The sequence below is a fragment of the Protopterus annectens genome, chromosome 4.part0 (genome assembly GCF_019279795.1).
Source record: "Protopterus annectens isolate FY-2018-M chromosome 4.part0, PAN1.0, whole genome shotgun sequence".
Lineage (NCBI taxonomy): Eukaryota > Metazoa > Chordata > Ceratodontiformes > Protopteridae > Protopterus > Protopterus annectens.
In genome coordinates this window covers 639,400,701-639,425,736 of record NC_056733.1, presented here as the reverse complement: position 1 = coordinate 639,425,736, position 25,036 = coordinate 639,400,701, and the positions used below count along the sequence as shown (strand labels likewise).

Here is a 25,036-nt window from a genome sequence, read left to right as displayed (position 1 = left end):
GTGGTGGTATTCTTGGGGAAAGGTAGCTGTTTAGGCCTTGTATGCATATCTGAGCTCTGCCATGTCTCCGCTCATATAATCGCAGGATGTGTAGCTCTACACATACAATGACAGAAATCCTCCATGTACGTGGAGTGCAAGTACTTGAATGTTCTGGTAAACTATCTGCTCTGGCACGTGGATGCAGTTAACAGCATTTTGTTATGAAGAGTTTGGTCCAAGTAGTGTTAGGATAGGTGTGCCGGTTTGGTGAGCCCCTGCAGGGGGTATTAAGAGTTGTGAGGTGCTTTGTGTGCAAAATTTGTGAGCTTGACTCTTGAGGCCTTTGAGACTTATGCTGAGGGGCTTCAGAAAAAGAAGCCCTTTTAAGAAGAGATTTATTGAGTGTGATACGCGAGTAAGGGTGCTGAAGGTGTATTGAAGGTGTATTATTTTGAGGAGAGATGTAAAGGCAAACACTTGCCTTTAAGCTTAAAGTAGTTTTGTGTGCTACAGCTGAGTGCAAGTTGGCAACACATGGCACAAAGTTGGTCTGCCATCCCTTCGCTCCATAATCTGTTCTAAAGTAATAGTGTGAGGATAACTGGGAAATGTTAGCAAAGAAAGTATACGTAAGGTTGGCTGTGCACCTAGCATGGATTGTTAGATGAGATCCCTTTGGGGGTAGTTCTGATTGATTTTCAAAAATGATTTTGCCTAGTCAGAGTTACCAGTAGTCTTCACCCTGAGCCCATCTGAAAAAGCAAGGCACTGATTTATGCTGCTAATTTTATGAGATGAGGATTTTCTACACCAAGTAACTAAGGAGTCATCTTTGCAGCTAGTATAAATGGAGTGCAGTAGAAGGCGGCATAATCGGCTACAGTGAAAGTTGTAGCCTGATGGCAACTGTTAGTTGTCTTGAGAGAAGTAAAGTTAGCTGACTTTGTGGGATTTACATGGATTCCTGTCTGCCACAGTAAGCCTCACTTTAGGCATTTCACTTGAGTGTTTCTGTGTGTGCCATCCAATCTTTGTAATATGATAATCACTAGGGGGGTCTGCTAGTAAACAGGTTGGATTGTATGTCATGTTCTAGGCAGGGAGTTTTAGGGACCTCATAGCTATGGTCTTTGCATAAGAGTCGTTTAGCCATAGTGCTATCCTTTTATGGAAATCACTGCATCAGGGTCGTAGAGGTCAAGGAATTCTTCAAGCTGACTAGTTCTACTGCAGATGCCTTGTGCATTTAAGGTAAAGCTTTGGCTGCTGCACTTCAAAGGGATCAGTTTCAGACTATTGTGCCATAGAGCGCAGTACCACTCAAATCGACTGTCTTATTGTTTGGGGCTGCTGTAGAGTAGTGCACATTTCTGTACTTCACATTACTGACACTTCCGGCAACCTGCTTCTCTTCACTAGATAGCAGAATGAGCATTGATGCCACTCAGATTTGTCATTTCCTTACTTGGAGGCTTAGGACCATCGCTGGGATATGCTTACCTGTTACTGCTCTTTCGGCTGGTAACATCATAATTACACTGCAAATTACCAAACCTAATTTCTGAGATTTATTCTTCTAGCTAGCCACACTGAACACAACTGCTTCACTGTAAATCCAGCTAAGTGGCTACCAGCAATGGTCAAATCCAATTACTTGCTGAATACTTATTGAACATCTATCTGCTCTTGACAAATTAAAACTGCATAAATCAGCCTAACCCTTTGAAGTAATATTCCATCGGGATTAAGAGGCCTTATTTTACACCGTTTGTGAAATCTCTTAAAGTAGTCCCAGGAACACTGAAAAGCTTTTTGTACAAGTTTGATGTTGCAAGATCTTCCTGTCCTAAATAAAGAATAACACGGCATGTGATTCAACAGTTTTGAATGCTCATGTTTATAAAGGTTTACCCCAGGCAGTTACAGGTTCTCTTATGATCTATTTTAATTGAAACTATGGTGTGGAAGTTCTACTTTTCTTTACTGAATTTAAATGCTGTTGATCCATGTTAAAGTATCCTGTGTAAATTAATTTTGCGTATCCTGTGTAAATTAATTTTGCATGACCATACCTTTTTAGGTGTTACTGTCAAATTTATTTGTGCATACAGTGCACAAGTGTCCTCATAGTACTTGACTATTTCAGTTCTACGCAGTGCTGGTGTAGTTTATGGCCTTCCTAGTGGCAAAAAGGGTCCTGTACAAGCCTGCAATCCCAGTTGGCCTGGACATGTTTAAAAATGGTTGTTCGGTGTAGATGAGGGAGTGCATTGAATATGATTTCTGCTTTTTAATTACATTTTATGATCCTGCATCTCTTTATCACTACATTTCCCCTTTGAATACTTTATGGATTTTTTGAGCATAGCCCATTCTTGTACTAATTTTCTAGGGGCTGTGCAGTTTCTGAATGTCTTCAAGAGGCTTACAGAGTAGTTGGGCCTGTACTATTTTTGTTTCATGTTCCCTCATTTCTCCCTCTGTTTTTCTGTACAGGATTGCACCTTCACGTTTTCCTGATATGATCTTGTGCACCACTGGGCACTCCTCTGGTTACATGTAAAAATATTTCTAGGTATTTATTCTCCATCCCATGTAGTTCCTTTTCCTTTTGAATTGTGTGTCTGTGTGTGTGTCTGTGTGTGTGTCTGTGTGTGTGTCTGTGTCTTACCCTCCTGAGGATGCACCCTAGTATTCAATTTGCTTCTGCAATCTGTCTTCCTGGTGGTAAAGTTTCAGGTATAGTAATACACCCTGAGCATTTTCATGCTGTGCTGCTAGAGATTCCACCTCTGTCAGTTGGTACAATTACTGCATTTGGGCTGCAAAAACCCTGGTGGTTTGCACTAAGCTTCCATTAACTTTAATAAAAAAAAAACAAACTTTAATAAAAAAAAAAACATATTTATTCTTTTCCAGTGTGTCATCAGTGGAGAAGTTAATCCTGTTATCTAGTCATCAGGGTGTGTCTAAGACTAATTTTATATTGAAAAATTAATGCACCCAGGATAGGGCCCTGTTGGGCTCCATTACTTATTCTTACAAAGATTATTTGTCCTGCCATTCAACCATGTATTTATTTTCACTGTTTTGGAAAAGAACCCAAACACTCCTGTTTTACCAATTTTGGAATGGGATCAGGATTGGGCTGTGGGTCTGCAAACAGAAGGTTTATATTGTAAAGGTTGCACCTGTGGACTTTCAGACCTGCTCTTAGGACTAGTACAACCATGCACAGATATCCCAGTGAGATCTTGTGATTCTTTTGGCATCCGTCCTCCGTTATTTAATCACACATTCACTTGGGTGCTGCACTTCTGCCTGTTCACTGGTTATGTCCTTTGAGCCATGCTAGGAGAACCTGGAGTTTGTTGAACTACACCTTTGGTAGGAAGAGTTTGAGGACGTGGGTAGTAGTTTGCTGTGACCGCTCAATGGCAAAGGGCTGACTGTCAGATTGAGCTTGGGCTTTACTGATGTACATGATTTGAAAGGTAATGAGTACTCTTAATGGGCCAAGATACGACAGCATGCACACTTTAGGATAAAGGATAGGTGGCAGTGATACGATGCGTGTGTAAGCCGACCTATTTTGCTTCATTCTGGGATTGTTTCATTTGAAATCTGAAGTTGGAGTATAGGGGAAAAGATCTCTGTTGGTGAAAGGGGATAGGTTGCTACATAATGAGCTAATGGAAGGAAGAACTGTTTGAGGGAGTGTAGTGTTGTATAATTTTGTATCGACTTGGAGATGAACTAGTCAAGTGAAGGTTAACTACATTGTGAGGAGATGGGAGGTTATATTAGCAGTGTCTGACCAGTTTGTTTATGCTGACTCCTAGATGAATAAATACTCAGTGGCCTGGTGGACTACACTGAAGTGTGAATAGAAGTGTACAGAACAAGGATGGAAAATCCATTGAGAAATAGCGGTCAGAAGAGCTTTGTTACAAGTAAGTGTAGGCTTAACTGCCTCATCAAACAGCATACCAGTTAAAATTTAGGAAGCCGTGCAGCCTTTGGTAGGTTATGTTGATTTTACATTGTCTTCCCTCCCGTTTGGGGGGATTTGTTTAGAATTTTATGTGATCTGCTTTAACATTGACCTGGTTTTTAAAAGTCCTGAGACTATTAATACAGTTATGAATCCATGCCAGTCTTTTTAGCATAGAGGAATAGAGCCCTTGACTATTGCACAACCTTGAGTTTGAAATAACACAGCTGCATGATGAGCAGATGTCAGCAACCTGGAGGAAAAAAGCAGCTTAGCCTGCGGCACTGCTGGCCAAATGGAAGTGTTGAAGGATTACAGAAGCAGCTGTTGGGTCTGTGGTTACTACTCACTTGTAAACTGGTGAGTTGCCGTGTGTGTAGAAGCTTGTGTGGAAATTTTCTTTAGCAGCAGCGTATAATGGAGCCACCAGCTGCTGTTGGGAGGGGTTGTATGCTTTTAAAGTGGGCTTGTACGACCATAGGATAACCTACCCCTTGACATTCAAGTTTCACCTCTGTGAAGAAGTGGCTGGACAGATGATCCCTTGATTTTCTTCCTTGGTTAGAGAAAGTACTGTTGTTAAACTTCACATGACAGTAGATATTCAAATGATTACTGCTGCAGTACCCTTGGCTGTATGGGTTGTATCCTACCAAGGATACTACAGCTGACTGGCTTCCAAAGCTTCAGGGCACCTTCACATGTCTTTTTGTCGGCTCAGAGCTGACCGTTTGGGACGAAACCCTTCCAAAGCTTTTCTGCCAGCAGAGAGAGGGAGGCTGAGCCCTAGAAGGGCAAGATTGGGACTGCCAAATGTTCACACTTCAGCATAAAAAAACTCACCAAATAAACAAAAGGGATGGAGGGAGTGGCTACTGCCGAAATGATCGTTTGAAAATTCAGCTTCCAAAACTGTACTAGGTTCTTCATATTTATCACTGCTGTAGCAGCCTTTTGCTATAAATTACCATAGGTAGCTGTGTTTGGTCCGTGAGCCCATGGAGAGTAGGTCTAGATCATGCTTCGCTAAGACCAGCGAAGGAATCCAGCTTATAGTGCTTTATAAAGTATGCACAGAGAACCAGTTGCACCTTGGATGTCTACAGATGTATTTCTTCCTCATTTTTAGGTTCAGGAAAGAACTGGGAGGTGGATAGTTTGACTTGAAGTATACTCTGGTACCACTTTAGGGATAGAAGGATTAGTTCTTAAGGAAACCCTGTCCTTGTGGAAAATGAGGTAGGACCGAGTCTCAGTAAGAGCTTGTAACTATTGATACCTTCTTGCAGAGGTGGTCAGAAAAATCAGTTTGAATGTTTTTCCACGTTAAGAACCTCAAGTCTGCCAGATTAGCTGGCTCAAGTAGAGAAAGTGTTAACTTTGTGTTGGAGAAGATAAGATCCCAAAGAAGGGCCAACAGTTTACTTGGAGGCCTGTTAAGCAAAACCCCTTTCGAGAACATTGTTGACATGTGACTGCCTTGAAAGAGGAGGATCCATGGGCAGTAGACATGCAGAAATGCCCAGTAAATGAACCTTGATAAAATATTGCATGATAACTAAGAATCCATTAGAGGAGATTAGAAAGGATTGGGAAGAATGATTGGATAAGCAATTCATAAAGAAACAGTGGGATAAGTTTGTCTCCCAAATATGCAACAAAATCTAGAGGATTTCAGATTTTTGCTTGGAAATGCTTGGGTCTACTTTTATACCCCCAAGTAGACTCCAGAGACTTTCATCAGGTAAGTAGAAAATGTTGTAGATGTAATGGGGAAAAAGTAGTAAGGGCTTGCTGAGTCTAATTATGGTGGCTGCCAAAAAAGCAATTACTAGAAAATGGAAGCTTGTCTAAACCAACTGTAATAGAAGTAGTGAGTATAGTAAAGAAGAAAAATCAACTGGAATTGGTGTGTTAAAGGGTAGGAGCAAATGTATAGGAAAAACTAGGAATTGTGGGAACAATGTATACAAGGGAGGAATGAGCTTTAAAAGACCACTTGAAGGAGCTATGTAATGTCTGACCGTGATTGGGTAGATTATATTTTGTGCATGTTTGCAACTAGGATTATGTTAGTATGAAGTGATGTAAAATGCTTGCAGCTGGGATTATGATAATATGGTTTGTTTTAATGTAGATAAATGTATGGTTTGTTTTTATGCATATAAATGTATGATTATTAAATCACAAGGTATGCCACAGGCAAAGATGTTTCGTTTTTTTTTTTATTGAACCTTGATAGAATAAGAAAGGCCATAGGATAGTATCTTGCACACACATTTTACATCCAGAGAAAAACTAGCCATGAATGGGTCCAAATCTAGTTGCTGGCATGAACTAGTAAACCTTTTCCATTTAGCGGGCTTTCTTGCCTCCATTAGTGCCTGATGCACATCTTGAAAACTGGTAGACCCTATCATTAAGGCAGTCAGTCAAAGATGATTTGATGTTTGGGTGTATCCAGCAGCACTGTTCTTGTCAGTAGGTCCATTGTATGAGGAAGCTTGTGGTAATTGCCCCTGGCCATCTCCAAAAGAAGGGAGAACCACAGTTGTTGAGTCAGAAGGGAAGTCACCCCAGTGATCTTGAGGGATTCCTGAACTGTCTTCAGAGGTACCCTGGGTATCAGTGGAAAGGTATACAGAAAATTCCTGTCCAAAGAAAAGGTATCTGTCTTCCAGGTCTTCTTGCATGGAGTCCTGTAACAGAATTTTGCCAGTTGATTGATCAGAGGTCTACTTGAGGAACTCCCTATAAGTGAATCAAATCTTGGAAGGAACTCCCTATAGGTGAATCAAATCTTGGAAGACTCCACCTGTTTTCCATTTCTGAGGATCTACTCTGATCCTGCTCAGTTTGTCTGCCACACAATTTTACTGTTAATGGAATATAGGATGTCTGTAGAGTGAGATTTGTGCAGTGAAGCTATATTTAAGCTACTATGGCTCTTCTGCAAATGGGGTATGACCTGGTCCCCCCCCCCCTTGATTGTTGATATACTACATCACTGTGGTATTGTCTGTAACCACTTGGGTCCCAAGGACTGAAGATGGCTCAGAGAATTGAGTGCCTTGATCAGGGCCAGCATCTCCTTGGTGTCCCACACCCCCTGCATCTCGGTCTCTCGGTCTCCTGAAACTGCTCCCCATACAAAGTCGGAAGCATCTGTGGTGACTGCTTTGGAGCAGGGGAAGCCTTTATTTAAGGATATCTGTCTGCACCAAGTGATTTTTCTGTTCTAACAAATGGTAGTGGGATCTGAAAAGTTAAGGGATATTTATGCTAGGTTCAAAAGAGATTTCCGATACCTTTGTATCTTTCTTGCCAGGGATATCATGAGACCCAAAATCGTGAAGTATTCCCTTGCAGCAACTGAAGTCTGAGTGGGAAAAAAAATAAGTGGATCCATCTTCCTGTGGAAGAAAATCTCTTTGAACTAAGGTGTCTAGTTGATGTCCCAGGAACACAGTCCTGTGTGGTGGGAGTCCACAAAAAATAAACTTAACATATGAGCCTGACAACTTAAAATTCTGAAATGCAAAGTTGCAGAAGTTTACACTGGGTCAGGTTTGGGAAATAGTGCATAAAAAATCTTAATACTGAATAACTTCTACACCCATCTGCATGGTTAGGTACAGCTGGCTGGCTATCATGAAAATTGTATGCAGGAAGACGTCCTCTAAAGCAGACAAGAAGGAATGGGTCTAGGTTCTGGAAAATCTTTCTGTAACAACTGAAATGTTTTTTGTGGGACTTGAGAAATGCTGAGATAGTCTAGCAATACCCTGGTGAATCAGAGGGAGACCCCTCCCCCTGGTGAATCAGAAAGAGCTGTCCAGAGTCTGAATTGGAATTCTAAGGGGAAAAAAATGAATCTGTCCCTGCATCTTCCTGTTCAGATTCGGAATCTTGAATCTCTTCAGGAAAGGAGGCATCCATTTCTCTTTACTGGCAACTGCTGTACAAAAAGGATCAATAGCCTGATTTCAGACCCTGAGCCAGTCACAGTAAACTACTCGTATCCAAAGAAATTTGAGTAGGAGTAAGTACAGGTTTGGTTTTCTGTTTTTTTGACAAGAAAAATGGGGCCGACCGTGTTACTAATGGCTGCTGCTGCTTCCCCAGGGATGGGCGGAGCATTCTGATGAAACAGGAAAACTGACCAGTGGTTCTTCCTTGCCCACAGAGGACATGGCTAGTTCCTGGTCCATAGTTAATGTAGGTGCTACACCAGAGGGATCTGATGTAAAAGATGAGTGGTCTGAGTACAAATGGCTGCAGTAGTCCCCCACCTGCAGCTAACCTGCTGCGATGGCAAAAGCTGTTTGCTTAACTTTGTCGGTCCTTCTTCCAGCCACTAAAAGAAAATCTGTACCATAGTCCAGCTGAAAATAGTGCTTCTATCATGGGGAAAACTAGCAGCAATGCCAGTAAAACTAATATATAATGTGTGTGTGTGTATATGTATATGTGTATGTGTATGTGTATATATATAAATATATATATATATATATATATATATATATATATATATATATATATATATATATATATAATATATGTGTGTATATATATTATATATATGTATAATGTGTGTGTGTGTGTGTGTATATATATATATATATATATATATATATATATATATATATATATATATATATATATATATATATATATATATATATATATATATGTATGTGTATATATATCTATAGTGTATATGTATGTATGTGTATATATATCTATAGTTCCCTATCAGAAGCCTGAAAATCAAAATCCTGAAACCAAAAGCCTGAAAATTCAAAATCCTGAAAACACAAATAATGCTAATATGTCACTATAAAGACACTAATATCTACCAACTGACCCTAACCCTAAGGTCCGTCACTATCGCACACTCACCTGACCCGCGCCCTAACTCACTTAACCTGCCCCTAACCCCAATATTTGTCACTATTGCATACATGCCTAACCTGCGCCCTAACCCTAACTCACTTAAACTGCTCCTAACATAAAACCAGCCGCACACTTACCTGAACCCAACGCATGACCTAACACCACAGGGCTAACAATAGCAAAGCCACAATGACGTCAGTATGTCCATTATGGGTTTTCGGGATTTTGAATTTTCAGGCTTTTGGTTTCAGGATTTTGATTTTCAGGCTTATAGTGTTTCAGGCTTCTGATAGGGAACCATATATACACACACAACATTAAAATAAACATAATTTTGTTTGATGAGTGGTAATTTTTAAAAGTTTGTTGGTCTCGAGATAATCCATTAAAAATACAACATTCCTAGATTTTTTTAAAGTAACTTCCCTAAAGAGAAAAGGAATATAATATCAATAAAAATATTAGTTTTTTTCCCCAAAGGGAACTTGTGCCTTCCGACTAGGGAACCAGAACCACACAATAAGACTTCAAAGAAACAAATTGCAGCCAAGGACAGGACCTCAAACGGAAACAGTTCTCTTTATTGGATACAACCACAATAAACGTTAAGCGCTTTCGTCCTTCAGAGCAAAAACCATATGCATAGATCAGGTTTAAATATTATTATTCAAACACAAACTCAACCAATCAAAGTTAAAAAAATAAATAATAAAACAATTAGGCATTAACCCTCAATGTGCCTGAGCTTTAGTAAACAATATGTACAGTGTAGCTATAGGGATCGCTTGTGCCCCCATGTATGCAAATTACATTCTTTTTGGGGAAACTAAAAGTAGATTTGTGAAAAATATACTACACAAGGTTTTTGGATGACCTTTTTTAGTTTGGGTGGAGTCATCGGAGCTCTTGGATGAATTTCTGGATTACATTAATTATAGTGCCACCATTTTAGAATTTACTCGCACGTTACATCAGGAGGGAATAAATTGGATGTAGAAGTTAGTACAGACGAGAAGCAGAAACTTAGATCAAGGATCTATAGAAAAATAACTTTCTCGAACTCTTATTTTAGATTATAGTAGTTGCCACCCTTCATACCAGAAAAGATCAGGGCAGCTGGTAAGAGCAGCCATGACTTTGTAGCTGACACCAGTTTTATTATGGACATGTTTAGGAGAAGGGGTTACCCCGAGCACCTACTGCAGAAAGTAAATATGGTCGTTCAAACAAAGAGCTAGTGGGATTTTCAGGCCCATCTTCAGTCAAAAATCCACATCGTGTGATGGTGAACTTGTAATGGGTGTTATTTATGAAGGGGCAATGAATAGAGGAGAAAAAAAGACTTTCTCCTTTTGTTGCAACATGCAATAAAGACAGTTTAGCTGTAGTAAAAATTGTCAATAAAAACTGGTCCATCCTTAATTTGGATTGTAACACTCTAGAAAAATTGGGCGCTAAGCCTTTTATTGTGTTTTTAAAAAGGATAGATCTTTTAAAAATCTACTTTAAAATAATAAGGTAGGAAAAGAATGTAATAGGCCCTTTGGAAACTTTGGCAGGGTGAAACTCATGTAGCCAAGGCTGCAGCAGTGATCAGTCTGTCACTTCTGTAGGAGAAACAAATGGATCAGTTGGGTGCAGGGAGAGTGGTGGCTGTGCAGGGGGTGGGGGTATATAACATTATAAATGTGGCAGTTCAAAGTCCTCACCAGATTAAAAAAAAATGTTCTAAGGGAAGTAAGTAGTGTACTGCTGAGAGGCCTGGAAGACCGACACCCATGTATGGTGGTGAATAACTTGGGTAGTAGTACTGTAGGAAGTGGATGGAAGGGAAGTAGTATATTGTATGGTCTCTTAAATGGGTATGTTCTTTTTAGCGCATGGAAACACATAAAATGAGCACTGCTGAAGAGGGCTTCATATGTCTCAAACAAGCAAGAATGAGGTTTGGTTAATGCAACATGTTCACAGAAATTAAGCTGTCGTCAGGCTGCAGCCTCATAAATTTTTCTGGAGAATGGCCTGGGCTTCCTGCCAGTTGCTGCAGGCTTTTGGATATACACGTAGCAACCTAACAAGTGTGCAGAGTTGGCAGGCCGTTGTGTGCAGTGTTTTATATAAGCAGTTTCCAGCATAATCTCTTGCTTTTTTATTCCTTGATGGTTTAGGAGTGTGATGGTGTGCATATTTTTTTTATCCTTAGGAAGGGGGTGTGTGTTATGCATGATTCTTAACATAAAAAGTACAAAGTAGACTACAGTTGACCCGGTAGTTGGATCTGGGAACATGCGTAGACAGTAATCTGCTATGGGCTGGTCAAAGGCCAAAGACGATAAGACACTGTGTTGCCCAACGTATAAACATGGGTATGACATCCAGGTCCAAGGAAGCTGTAATGCTGCTTTACTTGTCCCTTAAACCCATCATTGAGTACACTGCCCCCTTTGGCATGCATCTGCCCAGGCATTTACAGCAGTTGGAATGCCCACAAGAGGTTCCACAACAAGAGAATTCAGGGTATTGCCACACTGTCCTACACAGATCGCCTTAAGGTCCTATCTGTATACTTAAATCTCCTACGGCTGCTGAGAGGTGATCTATGCCTGGCATGTAACCAATCCTCTGCTCCAGCCCTGAAGTATCTTTTACACATCTGCAAAACGAACAGCACTAGAAACACTAGGTCCAAGGATTTGAACTTTGCCAGTGACATAAATAGAACATGCTGGTGAGAGATTTTGTGTTTGAAAGGATCCCAGTGTCCTGAAATAGTCTCCCCATCCATGTGAAGCAGAGTTTATTCCTGACCCTATTGAAACATAACTTCAGTTGAATGAGAAATCTTAAATTCGCCACAAGTCTGGTCCCCATGTCTCTAAGAGGCAGAAGGGGAAGTAAAATATTGCCTAGCTAATGTGCACAGCACCCCCCCCCCCACACACACACACACACGCAGCCCTTAGCAGCTTCCAAAATAACATACCCCTCCTAATAGACCCCAAAAGGTACATGGGGACAGTTGGGTTGGATTGCATGGCTAGGCTTATAAAGGCCTTGGTAGTTGTTGGCCTAGTATATACTTGAGTCTAAAAGTAGCTTGCAATGAGGAAAAAATGTGGACATGGGTTTTCCCTGGCTATGAAATGTACAGTAATTTTGTATAAAAAAAATAAATAATTGTGTGTGTACCTAGGGGATTTGAAGTTTGCATCGTAATGGACTTTTTCATGCTTTCAGCATATCTGTGATGTCAGTGATCACTTGTTTAAAAAGTAATGTATTGCGAGGTTACTGACTTTGTTCAATATGTTTTAACAGCCCACAAGAAACCAGGGATGCGAGTTTTAGCAAAATTTTAGTACTGGAACCTCTGGACAGCTGCAGGAAAATCCTTATTCTTAAGAGTAGTAAATATGCTTTGATTTAAATTTATACCTTTTTCAATAGGTTACGGTTGTTGCTACTGGGGGAAAAAACTCTGATTTTAGACAAATTTGTTTTGTGCACGTGTGAATTTTCACAAGGAAATTCATTTTTTTTAATCCTCTCCAAGAACAATGTTAAGTTTACTTGCATTTGGCATAAAAAAAAAAAACAATTGAACTGTTAATGAGTTGGTCCCTGTACCAGAGTTCAGGGGATTGGTTCCTTCAGTCTCCCATTTTGTAGTGATTTGAAAGTTTTAATCCCTGCTGGAGCAAGTGTGGAAATTTCCAGTCTGTATAAAAATCTGTAATACCAAATGTAATTCCCCCTGCTTTACCATGCAACCAGTCTCTCTGCACACCATAGAAAAAACTTCTACAACCTTCATCTAACTTTCTCAAGCTAGCTGCCTATGGCATAGCTCTTCCACCACAATACTTGTCAACTGTTCAATCCAAGAATCCCATGTACCCCTCCTCTGGAAGAAAGCGTTCATTTCCCTCCACAAAGGAGGAAACAATACTGAAATCTCCAACTTATCCTGTCCTGTGTCTCAAAAGTCCTTGAAAAATGCATACACTTGCAACTCCTTCCCTACTTCCTAGACAGTCAACTTTTCCCCTACTCAATAGGGATTTAGACCTGGACATAGTACTACCTCTGTCCTTCCTTGACGTGATCAACCACGGCCGAGATTCTGGCAACATTGTATCTACACTTATCCTTTGATACAGTTTCCCACAACCACTTGTGCAAACTCTGTTCTCAACCCCCCCCCCCCCCCTGCTATTAACTGGTTTTCCAGTTACCTTTCTAATGGACAACCCGTGGAACCATAGTACCTCTTCTTCTTCCTTCACACTCCAACAGGAGTTCTACAAGGCTCAATACTGGATCCCTAACATCTTCATTAATAATTTTCATCGGTGCTTTCCTGATACCAAGCTTGTCCTATACGTGGACGATTCCACCATAATTTGCTATGCTCAGTCTCTCCCCAAACTCTGGCAAAAAAACACAAGATGCCTTCTGTTGTACTGAGTCTTGGCTGCTGAATAATAACCTTGCTCTCAACTCCTCCAAAACCAAAATCATAATCTTTACCCCATCTAAAAACGCCTTTTATCGATTTAAAAATTCCTTCTCTGTAGTCGCAATAAGATTCCCAATGAAATCTCCCATACAAAACTTCTAGGTGTTATCATTGATCATTTAAAGTTTAAGAAAATACACCAAAAGCTTGGAATACTGTATCGTCACAGCCATTGTGTCGTGCCCTCATCCAAATATATACTCTACTTCCTACCTCATCCCCTCTGTCTTGTATGTAGTCCCTCTTCTCACCAACCTTCAGTCCTCCCTAAAGTCAAAACTGTCATCCTGCTACAATAAAATCTCTGTTTGCTACTGGGACCAAATCCTCCCCTCTCCACTGTGATGTACTCCACTCCTTGAACTGGCTGGAACTCCCCCACTCTGTCTTACATTCAACTGTTAACTACTCAGACTCATTTTCAAACCCACCAGCTGCCCTTCCCTCTCCTGCATACTCGCCTTGCATCATCATGCTTGATTTACTCGGGTCCAGTAACCAGAACCTCCTCCAGAGTACAAACCTTATGCTTGCCAGGACAATTTCTCCTATTTTTTTACCTTTCTCATCTATGGAATTCACACCCCTCAAACACACACACACCACTCCGCCTTCAAGACCATGCTCCATTCCCATCCCTGTTCTCACTGGGGATGCTCATGCTCTTACCCTACCTGACTCCATCCATTTCATTTCTGCTCCCCCATCCTTTTTTGAGAAAAAAAACCCTCAACCTGCTGACTCCCTTCATTTCCACTCCCTCACCCTTTTCCTTTCTCATAACTCCAGATTATTCACCTCTCGCTGTTCTACTTTCCTGTAATGCTTCCTACCTCTTGCCTCATGAAACTGAGTGCATATATGTCTGCACTCCAAATTATACTTGTGTACTCCAAAATGTTTCATTCAATGCTTTGTTACAGTACCTTGCTCAGATGATGTTGTTGTTGTTCTGACTTGTACGTTAGTGTTTTAGTTTGTGTCTTTCGGCTTTTCCCAGTTAGGGGTCACCACAGTGGAACTCCGGTCCGCTAATGATTGGCAGTAGATTTATGTACTGGCTTGCCGGGCCTAACGCACAACCTTCAACGAAGGAAAGCCCATTCACGCATGTCGCCACAAAGAAGACGCTCTGAGAATCGAACGGGCAACATCTGACTGAGGCGATTGAAAATTGTATTGTACTTGTTAAACTCTGATATTAGCTTTGTAATATTTCTATATGGAGCTTTCCTCCCCAGGCCCCCATTTTGAAAACTGGCTCATTTCTGGCCCAATGGACTTTCCCGGTGAACAAACTACAAGTTAAAATTAAATAATTGTTTTGGTTATACTGTAAGAAATTTTTACTCTTGGTAGCAGGCATTCACCAAGCTGTACCTGTTCCGCCCATTTTCTAACACTGTACGATATGTAATGTGTACAAAATTGCCTTTCAGCCATTACATATGCTGCCGTTTGGTGAATATTTTGTAAAAGCCTCAAATTGTAATTGTTTGCATGCCCATACTTGGAGCAAATGTCACTATATAGTAAATAAAGCAAAGTTGTAAAAGCATATCCCATATTCAGAATTCTTTGTACTATTGGTTCACATCAAGGGATCTGTTTTATTGGCCAGTACACATACCTCTTAACTGTCCCTAATTTTCACTTCAATTTTAGCTCCATCTCTCTTAATTCCCTCCTAAAACTGGTGTCTTTTGGTGAAACGTTGGTGAATTATAGACGTTTTACTGTGGAAAATGTACATTTAATTTGCAGTCTTATTTTGTTAAATTATTTTCCTTGTAGGACTTGTAAATTTGCCTGTAGGACTTGCATTATTGAGAAGATGAGCCCATATTATATACTCATGGAAATTTGTTTTAACATTTTCATAAATGCCCACCTCAGGCATGAAATGTTCTGTCCTCCTCTCTGTCTCTCATATAGATTTTGCTGACTATTCAGATGCATTAGCGATGGTTTCTGCTTGTCAAATATTTATTGAATCTTAAATGAGTAAAAGGAAATACTTGCTGGAGAATCTGTATTTTGTAGTTCTCTTATCTGGTAAAGAAAGTAGCTCATGATATGCATGTTGACTACTATAGTAGTCCGTTATGTTCGTATGTCTGATACTGCATTACTTTTGTAGTTTTGGAAAGAATCCTCTTGTTTAATGTTTACTGTAACATAAGTTTTTGTTTGTGTGTTTTTTTTTTTGTTTTTTTTTTTTTTTGTATTCATTTCATTTTTCCTGTGTAGAGAGAGAAGCCCTATTAAGACTGTGGCTCCTCTCAAAGGAAGACCGTAGGTGGTATTTATACTACTGAAAACATGTGCATGCTGCACTAAAGAATTTCCCTTAACTATTTCAATAGGTGCCATGGGATCTTGCAGCCACCTGAGCTACCACCAACTAAAGCAGATGGGGCTTCTGTTTAACATGTCATTCACATGGCAACAGACTCAGGAGTGCAGCACTTGGGACCTAGTAGCGATGGTAGCCATTTTGTCTTTTGAAGAGTGTCCCAGTGGTGTTCATTAGATGGAGAAAGACTTAAAAAGATTCAATAAGTTGGAGGGCTTTACAGAAAGGAGTGACATGAGGTGGTCCATATTTGATTCCAGGGTGAAGTACTTTGATGGCTATGGCTTGACATGCTTCAGAAGTTTGAGAACTTGAATCACTTTTGGCTGCTTTAAAACTGCATCACACTAGCATTGTAAATGAAAGCGCAGAAGTTTGTCAAGAACACTCAAGGTTTAGGCTGTTCAGTGAGGGGTGTGCCAGTACAGTGAACTATACCCAGCTTGTTGGCTGTGTTACTTTTTGGTGAGCTGTAAAAAGCAATATTGCCTTAGCCTGTGATTCTGTAAATAAGATTTACATTTTTGTCTTCTTTATACTGGTAACACGTGTAAAGCAAAACCTGTGACCTTATCTCTGAATGTAAGAAAGAAGATGAAGAGATGGCTGGAAAAGAAATGCATTAAACTGCCAGTGAAATGTAAAATGTGAGTCTGTGCTTTTTACGTAAAGCTACCAGTAGTCAGATGTTTGTGTAAATATTTAGAACCAGTTTTTGTGGTTATGAGAGACACTTGTAATAAAGTGAAACTCCTGTAGTCTATAGGTTTCTGAAAATTAAATGATGCATTGAAATGTATGCATGTTTGGACTGGTTTTAGTTCTTGGTATGTTCATTTAAGTACTGTGAAAAATGTTTGAAACTTGGGTCCAGTATCTCTTTAGTAAGAGAGGATATTTTATTTGCTGTAGATTAGATCCTCCATTACATTTTTGGCTACTCATTCCTTTGCAGTGTTTGCTTTATCCATTTTGAGGTCATCTGGTTGGCCTTTATGCAATGTTTATCTGTAAAGGAGGTATTAGCATGGTAGATTAAAACCACCTGCCAATGACTATTGATCTCTGGATAAATCTAGTGCAGTCTGGTAGTTGTAGTGAGAGTCCTTAGTACTGTCTAGGGAGGTGGAAATAGTACTGCTCTAGCAAGAAGAAAACCGTGAAGCTGATCTAGCTTTCCCTGGGAAGTATGAGTAACTCCTTTTCTAAGGAGTTCCTGTGGATAAGGGGCAGTAGAAGACACGAAGTTCAATGTGAGGGGCCCAGGGTGCAAGGCCAGTCATGTTTGAAGCCAATACCCATGACAAGCATATTCCCTTGAGGTCCACTGGTTGTCTAGTCATAGAATATTCAAACCCTGCACCTACAGTACTTTGTACACTGCTGTTTCGCAGAGTATTTGTCCTCTGTGCCACCACTACTCCTTTTGAGCATCTGTCAGTGTGTTCCAGTTCAGCCTGAAGCCATGTTGTCTGTGAAAATAATAAATCTGCTCTGCATGTAGTCTTGCAAATGGGTAGTTATTTTCAGTTGGGTCAGATAATTTTGCCATAGAAAAGTTAGGGGCTTTAGCAAGTGGTATTATTGGTGTGTTTTAAAGCTGCTTATTTTTTGTTAATTTTGTAAATCAGGATTGCAGGGTATGCTGAGTATTAAGGAGTTAAGGGATGGCCACAGTAAATGATTTTTTTTTTTTTTTTTCATCTCAAGGCTTTCTTTTTTTTTTAAAATGGTAAGTTTCTGCCTCCCTAATTTAACTTTAGAGAAACAATTAACATAGCATGGCATCCCACAATTAAGCCATTATGACTATAAATAGTGTTTAAGAAAATCACTTGCACTGTTTGCAGGGATATTAGTAAAGCCAGAAAGTTTGGTATAATGCAAAAAGTGCCACAGTTTTTCTCCTGAAATTGGGGAAAAGGCAGGCTTGTTAAGGACCTTCCTCTGTCGGGTCCTTAGTAAGCTTTTAAGCACAGTCACTCATGTCACTCCATCCAAAGCTTTTGATACATTGTCCTACTCTTAAACTTCTCTCTAAACTAACTGATCTTAACCTCTCTGTCCTGCCACTGTGCAGTGGTTCTCCAGCTACCTAGACTGCAATCAGTCCAGTGGCTTACATCATGCTCCCCGTTCCTTCCTGTAGAGACATGGGGTTCCACAGGGCTCCATTCTAGATCCTCTTCTATTCAATATCTTTACCAACAAGCTCTATTCTGTCTGCAGCCACTCTACTCTTATCCAGTATGCTAATAACTCCACACTCATCACTTCCTCAGATAACTTGACTCGACTCCTCTCCCTTACACAAAACACTTGAAATTCCATAGAAAAATGGCTCAATAAGAACCAGTTTATCGTAAACCCTAAGAAAACTAACTTTTCCTTTCTAATGCACTCCATAAATCCACCTTCACCATCTCCTCTCTAGATAATACTCCCCATCACAGTAGATTCTTGCACAAAGCTTCTAGGCACCATCATAGATGACCAGCTTAAATTTGACCACCATATCTGCCAGACCATAAAGACCCATCAAAAGTTAGGACTAAAATATCGCAACAATAACTTCTGAAACTAAACTATCCGTAGTAAGAACATTCTTTATGCTGCTCCCATTCTCACAAACCTTCAAACCACTTTAATTGTCCAACTTGAGCAAACCTATAATAAAATCACCAAATTTGCCACTAACCAGTCCTACCAATCTCATTGTATTTCTTACGATATTCAGGCCATCGGAGTTGTTTTAATCAACTACTTTTAGCTCAGCTTCAAACTACTCGCTCTGTTCTTTACAAACACATAGCCTGCCCCTCCTTCTTAGGACTAGTCTCATACTATACCCCCTCCAGAAATCTCAACACGGACCAACAATTGCTGGCCATTCATAAGCCTAACGGAAATATAGGTAAATCCCTATATAACCACAATGTCTCACTAGCCTGGAATAAACTTCCATTTAACATTTAGAAGTAAAGTACCTCTAATAGTAACCAATTCAAAAAGTTCTAAATTCATGGACCTGTCCATGTCAGGAGTCTACCTAAACCTCTACCACTTCCCAAACTTCTAAATTCATGGACCTGTCCATGTCAGGAGTCTACCTAAACCTCTACCACTTCCCAAACTTGCATCTCTTCTGTTTAGCCAACTGCCTGTGCAGTACTCTTCCTTTACCAGATACATTGTCTCTACTTGGTGATAATCTCATCCCATTCTTCCCTTGTAACTACAGTACATTTACATACACTGTAACTTCAGGTTTATTTATGCACCATACTAGTACTAAATCTCCCAAGTGTACTTTCACTACTGCTACTAACTTCTGAAACTTGATCTTAATTTGTTCACTATCTAGAGATGTTTCCCAGTGGTATATTTATGCCCTACACACTCTGTAGTTATTACAAACTGTATACACACAATTTGTCAATTTGTGTTTTATGACCAATTTTTGGTTTTGTTTCCTTTTGATATCACTTCTATATGTATCCATTGTTTTCATTTCATGCTTTTATTGTATTGTATTTCATTATAAATGTATGTATTTGGAACTTTTCTCCTCGGGTCTCGACTGAAAATGGGCTTCTGGCTTAGCTGGACTAACCCGGTTAACAATGTCAAATAAATCTAGTCTTAAAAGCCAACACAGAACAGAAGTGAAATTAAAAAAAAATGTGGCCAGTCTGCTTTCCCTGCTGTAAAACACTTGGCACTCCAAGTACATGGTAGCAGTTTTAAACTTCATGCACTATAAAAAAAATATATATGATCTGGTTCATTGTTCATTCTTTCCTTGCAGTTCACATCAGGATTACCTTGACATCCTTGTCTGGCAGCCAGTACACCGGTTATGACAGTCCTCTAATATGTAAAGCCTTTTATTTCAGCTTTTACACCGGTTATGACAGTCCTCTAATATGTAAAGCCTTTTATTTCAGCTTTTGAATGAGTCTCTGGCACATGCACTAACCCATCCTGGCGTACTCACTTTGCCCAGATTACTTTTTTCCTGTGGTTTTTTTTTTCAGTTTTATCGTTCCCTAATTTTTTTTTCCTGCACTTCATTCAACATGTTCTTTATAAGCAAGACTGCACTTTGATTATTGTGGAAGAAACAACTGCATTAAGTCTAGGGGTCTGGGGGCTGTAGATGCTCTGAGATGCATTGTAAGAGCAAGAGATTTTCGGCTTCATCCTAACTGACCAAGACTGTATTGTAATAACTGTAGTGGAAATAACAATTAAGTCATAATGTTTCTAGATGCTCTGAGGCGCATTTTGGAGCATTTTTAAACTTGCTTTTTCAGTGATGGCGTGAACAAAAACATGAAAATTCAGTCTTTCACTTCAACTTTGTTTTTTCCTGCATTCTTCTAACATGTTCTAATTGACCAAGACTACCCTGTAATAACTGAATTAAGCTGGACACCCAGAAAGCATGGAGAGTGTACTCTGGGGTACATTTATCACCCCTCAACCTTTTGATCCAGTGATGGTCTGAACAAAGGTCAAGTATATGAATGTCTGTGCTAACATTTTATTTCAAGGACGAAATCCGTTAAGTCTTAATGTTTAAAATTGACCTGCAGCTGACAATAAACTGAGAAGACAGAGGGATTCCTGTATTAATTTGAAAATAGTACCAGCTTCCCACCTCAAAATAGGTGGTCGCTTCGTGTATCCACAGTCATATTTCAAGATTTTGCACTCTCTCTTTATATGTGCATTTTCGCTGGGCGGCTTTGCCCCCCTGCACCTCCAACCCCCTCCCCCGACTTAAATATACTTACTCAGAGATCACACTCTAGTGAAGGAAAGCAAAATCTCCCATTCCATGCTATACACGTTAAGTACAAAACGGAAGATTTTCCATTCCGTGACTGCACTATAACGGAGAAACCTTCACATTAAACTGCTAGGGTACAAAAGGGGACCTGGCCCCCTGCAATAATGAAAGTTAACTTTTTTTTTTTTTAAACCTAAGGCTCCCAAGATTCTGGTCTCGATTATGCATTTCGAGCTTCCATCCATTCGATCTTGTGAAGGGGAACTAATTTTATATATAATAATACTCTTCAAATTTTCCCTTAGAACTAGTCAGTTTTAGTTTTAGCACTCAAAATTTGTTTCTTTGACCTCTGCACTTGTTCAGAAGTCGTAAGCACTAAATAAGCTACTAATTACTACAGCACTCAACTTTCCTCACTTATCTAGAGGAAACTTTTTTTTTTTTTTAGTACTTGATAAATAAGCACCTATCCAGACATGTCCAAGGGTCAGCTCCCGGTGTTCTCCCGTCTACCTGATGAATCTGGGCATCTTGGGGCAATGCAGCAAATTCCTCATGTGCACAGACAACCCTCTCCTCCTACCACCCAACTCTACAATCTGTGAGAGATGCACTTGTATAGCCAAACTGGAAGCACTCTTCACCCAAGACTGGACTAGACAGTCAAGAGGAGAAAGTAAACACTTGCACCACACCACTCTCATCACATAGTCCCTCAAAACCTACACCACCAAAACACACACACACACACACACACACACACACACACACACACACACACAGCAACGCAAAATGCACACCTACATTCACAGAGGCTCTCAATAAAAATCTGCCCAAGCAACAGAGCCCTCCAAAGCAGAAACGCACGCAACCTCCACCCCTGAACACAACCCAAATGACACATAGCCCACAAACTTAGTGTGCCACTCAACCACAGCCCGTAAAGCATAACAACGTACTAAACACTCTAGTCATAGGTGTCTCTGTAGTCGGGCACACTGATGTTCCATTCACCAGGCTAAACAAGGAGAAAGTTACTGTCAGCTGCCTGTCGGGTGCTAGGATCCGCCACATAATGCATGCACTCGGATCACTCCACAACAAGTACAAATATGACTATCCTTGTCCATGTTGGTGTGACTGACCTGAGACATACCTCCCTGGACTACATGAACAGAGGTGTAGATGAGCTTTCCGATCTTGTAGCTGAGGCAGGTATGACCCTAGTCCTGAGTAGCATCCTGCCATCACCCAGAATGATACTACATTACAAGGACAAAATTGAATTAAACAATTGGCTAAGCTTCTGGTGTCATTTTAAGGGGATCCAGTATCTGTCTGCCTGGGATGACATGATCGCCAGACCACAATGCTTTGCCAGAGATGGCCTGCACCTGTCACTCTTGGGATTCCAGATACTAGCAAAGGCTCTTGCCACCCCTATAGTGCCTTTTTAGGCAAGGTTCAAATGACAAAATTCACCACCGTAATAGGTACAAGCAAGCAAAATCTGAGGGTAATGCCACTCGATGCTAGAAGTCTAAACCTCAAAATGCACTCACTCGAGGCACTCCTTAACATGGAGAACATCGACATCTGTGCAGTGTCTGAGAACTGGTTCAAGGCTCCAGAGAGCACCCCTGCATTACCGGGCTATAATTCATATCACATCTTTCGGCCACCTAACCTGGACCGTAACACAAAAGGCAAAGGCTTGTCTATATTAAGGATACCCACACCTCCAGACTAGTTACTCAGGAGAATGCATCCGAGATTATCCAAGTGCAACTAACTCTGGGCAAGACTGCAATCCAAATTGTAGCTTGCTACAGATCCCCCACCATGCCCCAGGATTCTCACTCCATTTCTAGATACACTGGAAAATATTGGGGTACAACCCAACACCCTAATAATGGCTGATTTCAACTACCCCACCATTAACTGGGAAAACTACTCATGTACCAACTCTTGCTCAATGTTTTCTGGAATTCGTTATCCACACCCCCACCCAGGGGCAGCAGTAGCCTACACCTGGTTGTTACCAACATGGATGACCAGGGTTCCACACCAAAGGTCAATTCCTCATTGGTCAGATCCGACCACAAGCTAATCACCCTAGACATCCACATCCCATCCCCACCTCCCATTAGGGAAACTACCGTAAAGAATTTCTCCAAAGCCAACTTCATGCTTCTCAAGACAGAGGTGGCAAACTTCACGACACCCATGCAGACGGACAGTAGAGGTATGACGACTGAATCCTACGCAATTGCACTTTATAAGCACTTTCACGAGTGCATGGATCATGCTGTCCCTAACGGAACTAAGATGCTATCCTCCAATCTGGTGGTCCAATGCCATAAACTCTACAACAGAAGAAAGAAACTGTTGCAAAAAAGAGTAAAATCCCATGATTGGGTGAACTCCCTGGTCAGCCTCCGTAAGAAGCTGAGATCTCTCATAAAATCCTCCAAAGCTAGTTACGAAAACAAAATTGCCACTGATTCTAAAGACCACCGCAAAGCATTCTATAGCTATGTCAAGAATCTCAATGGCAACACTCAGATCTGCTCTGAGTTACAGCACAATGGCACTAAATAAATATACAGAACCAACTGATATTGCCAGCATCCTGGCAGATAGGTTCAGTGCAAACTTTACCCCACTCACCCCCTAAAGGGTCCATCTCTATACTGGAAGAATGTAAAGTTCCTGTAATCATGGCTGCACAGGTAAATACCACTCTCTCTCTCCAAAACCAAGAACACAGCATCCATGGGACCTGACAACATCCCAGGCTGCGTTCTACACTAACTCCAGAGTGAACTGGCACCCCACGTAAGTACCATGTTCAATCATGGCCTCACCTCAGGCTTTGTGCCCACTGAATGGCACACAGGGACTGTTATCCCACTCCACAAAGGGGGAGCCACCACGGACCCCGGGAACTACCGCCCCATTTAGCCTGACGAGCCAGGTCTGAAAGGCCATGGAATGAATCCTCATGGAACTTATAAACAAAGACATTGGACCCCACCCAGTTTGGGTTTGTAAAAAGCAGATCATGTCTCCTAAACCTGATAGACTTCTTTGAAGCAGTCACCAAAGCCATAGAAGAGGGTAAGGTGGTTCACACAGCCTATCTAGATCTTGCCAAGGCTTTCGACACCATCCCCCACTCTGGAATTATAGATACACTCACTAAACTAGGTATAAATCCCTATGTCACAAGATGGGTTGCCAACTGGTTCACTGACAGAATCCACACTGTGAAAGTAGCAGACTCCAAATCCGACTTCAGACCAGTGACAAGTGGGAGTACCACAGGGTTCAGTCCTGGGTTCTCTCCTGTTAGCCTGTACTTCAGAGAAGTAGATACCAAACACAGAAGGTCTTTGGCTAACGAAGTTTGCAGATGACTGCAAACTAGGAGCAATAATCAAAACTCCTAACTATGTGGACATCCCACAAAAGGGCCTTACTGAGACAGATGCCTGGTGTCAAAGCCATGACCCTCAAGCTCAGTGCCAAAAAGTGCATAGTCACCCCCTTTGGTAAAAGCTCAGTCGCATAGGTGGTAGTAAACCACACCAAAAGTGTGAGATCTTGGGACACAGGTGGACAGTAGTCTCTCCTTTGATAAATCACATCACCACAGTAGTCAGGAAATCCTTCTACGTGGCACACCTCATCACAAAAGGTTTCAAATCTAGGAAAAGAGGTAATTGTTCCCATCTAGTAGTCACTCATTAGACCCATTATAGAGTACAATGCCCCTTTTGATATGTACTTCACAAGACTTCAAATAGAAAGACTACAGAAATATCTGAGTATTACCGGCCTCCAACAGATGCTCTATGCAGACGCTCAAAAATCTCCAGCTTTACTCTGTCGCATATCACCTACTCAGAGGCGATCTCTGCCTAACATGCAAAGCTATGTCAAAGCCATAGCTGTTGGACATGCTCCAATCCCAATCCATCTGAGCTACACGCTCTAGGCAGGGATGTCAGGAGGCATACACACTGTACTGATTTCAGTACAACTTCTTTAGAAGAGGAGGTAGCTTTTTTAATTAAAAAAAAAAGTACATATTTTTCTTTTTTTAAACAGCGTTTGCTCCTATAAGGAAAATTTCATGGCTACATACCAGCCAGTCAGAATTGAGCTCATGTCATGTCCGGCTGGCTGTGATCGGGAAATGTGCAGTTGTAGTGAAGCTCACATCATGTCTGGCTGGCTGCTAGTGGGAAATGTGCAGTTGTAGTGAAGCTCACATCATGTCTGGCTGGCTGCGAGTGGGAAATGTGCAGTTGTAGTGAGTGGAAGGGCAAGGCAATCGGGATTATTGTTGTGGTCACAAAGGCAATCTGGTGAATGGATCATCAGGTAAGGGGTGTGTTGAAGGCAATCGGGTGAACAGAGTTGTGTGTGTAAATACCCCCACATAATACACCTACTGGCTATAGGTGTTCAGGCTCAACCCTGTAC

At 40.9% G+C, this 25,036-nt stretch overlaps 1 protein-coding gene across 4 annotated transcripts in view; it reads left to right on the top strand.

Moving 5' to 3' along the window:
• Positions 1 to 25,036, top strand: part of B3GNT4 (UDP-GlcNAc:betaGal beta-1,3-N-acetylglucosaminyltransferase 4) — a 1,341,192-nt gene that overhangs the window by 181,972 nt on the left and 1,134,184 nt on the right. Inside the window, exon 2 of one of the 4 annotated variants that reach the window (XM_044068599.1) lies at positions 3,825 to 3,935. The exons of the other annotated variants lie outside the window; for them this stretch is intronic. The gene's annotated coding sequence lies outside the window, so the exon portion shown is untranslated. The remainder of the gene's footprint in view (positions 1 to 3,824; positions 3,936 to 25,036) is intronic. 4 annotated transcript variants of the gene reach the window in all.